General features: G+C 39.3%; 1 protein-coding gene across 1 annotated transcript in view; it reads left to right on the top strand.

Moving 5' to 3' along the window:
* Positions 1-6,000, top strand: part of AFG1L (AFG1 like ATPase) — a 190,347-nt gene that overhangs the window by 91,267 nt on the left and 93,080 nt on the right. The gene's annotated exons all lie outside the window — the stretch shown is intronic.

Genomic DNA, 6,000 nt, shown 5'->3' with positions numbered 1-6,000 from the left:
ATATATATATATATATATATATATATATATATATATATATGTGTGTGTATGTATGTATGTTTGTGTTGGCTCCTCCTATGGATAGTAAGCTCCTTGAGAGCAGAAACGGTTCCTTTTTTTGTCTTTATATCCCCAGTGCCTCTCACGTAGTGGGTACTTAATAAACGCTTATTGGTAAATTGACCTGGATTACACTGAACTTTCTTTGTCGTTTATTGGCTATTTAGGCAGATTCAACTTTTGCATTAAATTATATTATCATATTCCTATTCAGTTGAAACAGATCTAAGTAATAGAGCTTGAAAAGGTGATGCTTTGTTCATTTCTAATTTTTTTTATGATATTATTTAATAATTTCTGTCCAAATACACAATAACTTAACCTATGTTGTGTGCTTTACTTAGAACTTATTTGTTCTTTATAAAAGAACAAATTTCTTCATTTGCAGAAGGAGATAAATATAGAATAGTCCTATTAGCTGTGCCAAGCAATTTAAACCACCCCTTTTTTTGCCAACATATCTTTCTGAATTGTCAAAATTCAGGGAATGTCAGAAAAGTTAAGGAAAAGGGATAAAATTTAATAGGGATAAATTAATCAGTCTACTAATAAGCCTGTCAATAATGAATAAGTATGTCAGTAATTAAGTGCCTACTCCAGGTGAGAGGCAATAGCGATTTCTCCCAAGGAAGTCTTACACTTGCACTCAAAAAGTCACTTTGGCAAAGTACAAGATGGAAGAGGTGTGACTAAACAGCGATTCATCTGAAAAAAGATCTAGGGGTTTTAGTGGACCACAAGTTCAGTACAAGTCAGCCTTGTGATGTGGCAGCCATAAAAGCTAACATATGCTTAGCCTGCCTTAAGAGAGACAGTGTTTAGGCCAGGGCAATGACAGTCCCACTGTTCACTTCTCTGGTCAGAACCCCCAGCTGAAGTATTATTATGTTTAGTTGTAGCTGGCACTTTTTAGAGCATTCAGATAAATGCCATCCAAATATCTTTTTTTTTTTTTTTGCTCATTTTGGAGAGGGGAAGGTAGGGCAATTGGGGTTAAGTGACTTGCCCAAGGTCACATGGCTAGTTTTGTGTTAAGTGTCTGAGACCAGATTTGAACTCAGGTCCTCCTGACTGTAGGGCCGGTACTCTATTCACTGAGCCACCTAGCCACCCCCATCCAAATATCTTTTGAAGGAACTGAGAATGTTTATCCTGAAAAAGACTTATGGGCTACGTGACAGCTAACTTTAAGGATGGAAAGGGCTATTATATGAAAGAGATTAGATTGGTTCTGTTCCTCTCCAGTGGACAAAACTAGGAACTATGGCTTGAAGTTGTAGAGATGACAAGTTTGGGCTTTGTGTAAGGAAAAGCTTGCTAACAATTAGAGTGAATTGGTCAGCCTTGGAGGGTAGTCAGTTCCCCATTTATTTAAAAAAAAATTTAAATCCTTAGTTGTTAGGGTATTGTAGTGAGGATTCTTCTTTTCATTTGTAGATGGGAGTAGATGGCCTCTGAGGCCTGTTTCAGCTAGAAGGGACTGGGAAGCTATCATTACAATCTCATCATCTTTTCCACTCATGTGGAAGCCTTTTACCAACCATCACACAACGAGGACCAGGCTCACCAGTCCATTACAAAAGCACAAGAGCACCAGGTACTAACTACTTTGTCAGTATCCTGCCCACCTTTGCTTCTCACTTCCCTTTTTCCTGAACTCCAGATTATTTCAGCCACCTCTCATCTTTATTCTTTCTCTTGGTTTAGGCTTTGTGGTGACTTTTATTCCAATTAGTTGATTGTATGACTATATATGCCAACTGAGTCTGAAATGACTCCATTATAACTTACCAGCCTTTTGCTGTCTGTTAAAATGTAGCCAATTTTATCTTTTTTGTGATTACTGCTTTCTGTATCCAGATCCTTTGGACTCTGTCTTTGAACAACATATTTATGATCTACAGACACAAGGGCTCCAAGTAGTCCACGGGCTTTTGGTCTTTGATATGTTAATTCTGAACCATATTTTCCAACATAATTTTTACTATCCCTTCTTGAGCCCACATTCACTTTGAAGCCAATGAGTCTCTATAATGGTATGGTAGAAAGTGCTAGAATTACAGTTAGAGGACTTGGCTAAAATAATGAATTTGCTCTTTATTACCTGTATGACCTTGGACAAGTCACTTAAAATGCCTGAACCTTAATTTTCTGCTTTTGTGAAGTGATGGAGTTGGACCAGGTGAATTCTAAGCTCCTTCCAGTTTTAAATCTATGGTTTTGTGGAGGTATATTTTGGCACATAAACTGCAGTGATCTTCTTGGTCTTCTTACTCAAACTTTTATGAACAGCATAAAGCAAGGTGGCCAAGTGCCCCATGAAATATTTCTTATTGCATTGGGGAAATGAAACAAACTCTGCCAAATCCTTTGTTTCTCCAAAGACAATTTCTGAACCTTCCTAAAATTTAGATACAACATCCTTGTTGTTTGATTTATGGCCAGAACATCCACATTAATATGATTTAGTTCCTCCAATAGCATATGAGCTCATTGGCCATTGAACAAATATCTCACTTTAGAGTGTCACTATTAATATTTTTATTGTAATGACCACCCTTACCACCATAGGATAAGGCAATGTCTTCAATTCGATTGAAATTCAATAAATACTTTTTAAGTGCCTGCTATGTGTCAGACACTGTGATTAGCACTAGGGGGATTCAAAAAAGGTGAAAAACTTTTCCTCTTGATCTTACAAATTAATGGAGGAAGGCAATACACAAAAAGGGGTGAGGGCTGCCAGGATAGGGGTTAACTGACAGAGGTATGATGTCCCATAGAGTTGAAACCAAGCAGAGCCACTGATGGAAAATGGGGGCCTCTGTAAAGGAAGGCTTTGGGAGAAATTATTGCTCTTCCTTCCAGCCCTCCAATCAAAGGGGCAAGGCAGCTGAGAGAAAGGGTTGAGAATCAGAAAACTGAGTCCTTTTGCCTGGTGATGAGATTTCAAAGATCAACTTATTCTGGGGGAGGGAGCACATGTTGTTCTGTGGAATCAATCAAGCAACCCCTGATGGGAAATATCTCCCTCTTTTCATTGACCAGGTTGGGGACTATAGGTATACAATGTTGTATATGCTCTCAGGCAGGGTTACTCTGTCATTGAATTTTGCTTAACTGTTTTTTATTATTACCAGAGAGTGGTAGGGGTGGAGTGGGGAGTACAAATGGGAGTGACTGATGGAAATGTTGTAATATTAATGGGATATAAGATCTTCCCTGTCCATTAATAGGCCTCCTGTGGAGCCCATTAAGGGAAGCTTGCTTAGGGGAGGCTTGCTTATTGTAGGAAGGCTTTCACACCTTTTACTAATTTCTAATTAGGCACTGAGTCATGAGGGTCATGATGCCCTCTGGTTCTAAAAAGGGGTGTGTGTGTGTGTGTGTGTGTGTGTGTGTGTGTGTGTGTGTGTGTGTCTTTACTCTGAGGTTAGCATTTTGCTTTGGGGCTCAGTCATTGGAAGACTGTTCTTGTGATTTCACCATATGAGACTCTGGTAGCCATTAAGGAGGCTCCCTTCCCCTCCTTGAAAAACCCAGATGTTGGTGCTTCTCTCTCTGGTAACTATGTATGTATTGCCTTGATCAGACAGTTGGATCTGTTGATCTGTGCTGATTTCTCAGACACAACCCTGTCTGTTGGTCTTTATTTCTCTGCTTGTATTTTCTCTCAAGTATAGGGGGAAAGTCAGCACCCTAAACTAGTGAATGTAATTTTAAAAGATTGTTGACCCCTTAATAGTTACCTTTCCTAGTAAAGCATATCTAAGAACTTGTGCCAGCAGCCATCTGGGTATGCCAGTGTAGTCGCTACTACAAATGTAAAAACAAAACATGCCTAAAACTTTCAAATGAATTAATGATTATAGATCTTTCCTCTCCTTACCCCCCGCCTCCCACTTTCATTTTCTGCCATTGTGACATTGGTAGCATAAGGAAACTACGAAGAACTGAGAGCTATTTTATAATTTTTTTTTCTGGGGACCACCAGTCAGTCAATAAACATTTATCAAGAGCCCACAAAGTGGCAGACACTGTCCTAAGCACTGGTAATACAAAAAGGGGCAAAAGACAGTTGCTGCCCTTAAGGAGCTCACAATCTAATAGAAGAGACAACAAGCAAATAAATAAATGAATGAATAAATAAAATGCTAGCTAGATACAGAATAAATAGAATATAATTAAGAGATGGAAGTAACTAGAATTAAGAGGGTTGGGAAAGGCTGGAGTGTCTTGTTCGTGGAAGAGCCAGAAAGCCAATGTCACTGGATTGAAGAATACATGATATGGAGTAAGGTGTAAGAAGACTGGAAAAGGTAGGAGGGAGATAGGTTATGAAGGGCTTTGAATGCCAAACTGCATTTTGTTTTTTATCTTGAAGCCGATAGGGAACCATTGGAGTTTGAGTAAGGAGGGGTGATTTGGTGAGATGTGTGATTTAGGAAAATCACTTTAGTGACTGAATTATGATAGATGATGAATTATGGTAGATTAGAATGGGGAGAGACTTGCGGCAGGCTGACCCATCAGCATGTTATTGCAATAGGGCAGGTGTGAGGTGATGAGGGCTTGCACTAGAATGGTGAAAGTGTCAGAACAGAGAAGGGGGCATATTTAAGAGTTGTTACAGAGATAAAATTGACAGGTCTTGGCAACAGCTTGGATATGGGGGTTGAGGAGGGAGCGGTGAGAGAGATTGAGGAGTCAAGGATAATATCTAGGTTGCAGGCCTGAGAAATTTGGAGGATAGTGGTACCTTCTCTAGTTATTAGGCAAGGTAGGAAAGGGGGAAAGTTTGTGGAGAAAGATAATGAGTTCATTTTTGGACATGTTGAGTTTAAGCTATCTACTGACTCTCCAGTTTGAGGTGTCTGAAAGGTATTTGGAGATGCGAGACTGGTAGATTTGAGAATTGTCAGCATAGGTAATTAAATCCATGGAAGGTGATACGATCCCCAAGTGAAGTAGTATAGAAAAGAAGCGAAGAGGGCCCAGGAAAGAACCCTGTGGGACACCTATTGTGAGAGAGTGCGATATGGATGAGGATCCAGCAAAGAAGACTGAGAAGGAGCAGTTGAATAGGTAGGAGAAGAACCAGGAAAGAGTGGTGTCCCAAAAACCTATAAAGAAGAGACTCTCAGGTAGGAGAGAGTGATCAACTTTGTCAAAGGCTGCAGAGAGGGCCAAAGAATCGGGCACTTAGCAGCCAACATATTGGTGATGCACCTTTCTTTAAACTTCAAAGATCTTGATTAACTGACAGAATTGTAAACAGGATCCAAATATACTTTCCCAATTGATATTTACTGCTAGGTCTTTAGCTTTGACATATACATATGATTAAATTTGAAGTTTTGATAAAGAGAATTTCAATGATCTTTTAGTGATTCTACTCTCAGTTTTATTGACTAACCAAGAAGGAAAGTTTCTGCTGCCCCATTCCCATTGCTTCTTATCCATAATACCTACAGCCTGCTACTATGAATTAGTGCTGTTTAGGGTCTGTAGGGATCAATGGAGAGATGATCAGCCTCTCCTACACTTTTTACTTCCTGTCATTTAGCAATAAAAGTTTCTCTAAATGGATGATTTTTGTGGTAACAAAAATCAGTGACCAGTCAGTCAGTACACATTTATTCAGTGCCCATAGCATGCCAGGCACTATGCTAAGTACTAGGGTTACAAAAAAAAGGTAAAAGACTGACCCTCCTCTCAAGGAGCTTACAGTCTAATAGGGAAGACAACATGAAAACAACTATGTACATAAACTGAAGATAATCAAAAGAAGGAAGGCACCTCCATTAAGAGAATTTGGGAAATGTGGGATTTTGCCTGGGACTTGACCACACACAAGACTTTTGTATCTTAGTGAGATTTATTGAAGGATATTTTAAATAGATGATTTGATGCCTTGGGACTGGAGATGAGGGACACTAG

This window comes from Petaurus breviceps, unplaced genomic scaffold (genome assembly GCF_028583685.1).
Source record: "Petaurus breviceps papuanus isolate PSGF00001 unplaced genomic scaffold, PetGlider_PUasm1.0 90977, whole genome shotgun sequence".
In the NCBI taxonomy this organism is placed as follows: Eukaryota; Metazoa; Chordata; class Mammalia; order Diprotodontia; family Petauridae; genus Petaurus; species Petaurus breviceps.
The sequence above is the reverse complement of the archived record's forward strand: the minus strand, read 5'-3'. Positions and strand labels throughout refer to the sequence as shown.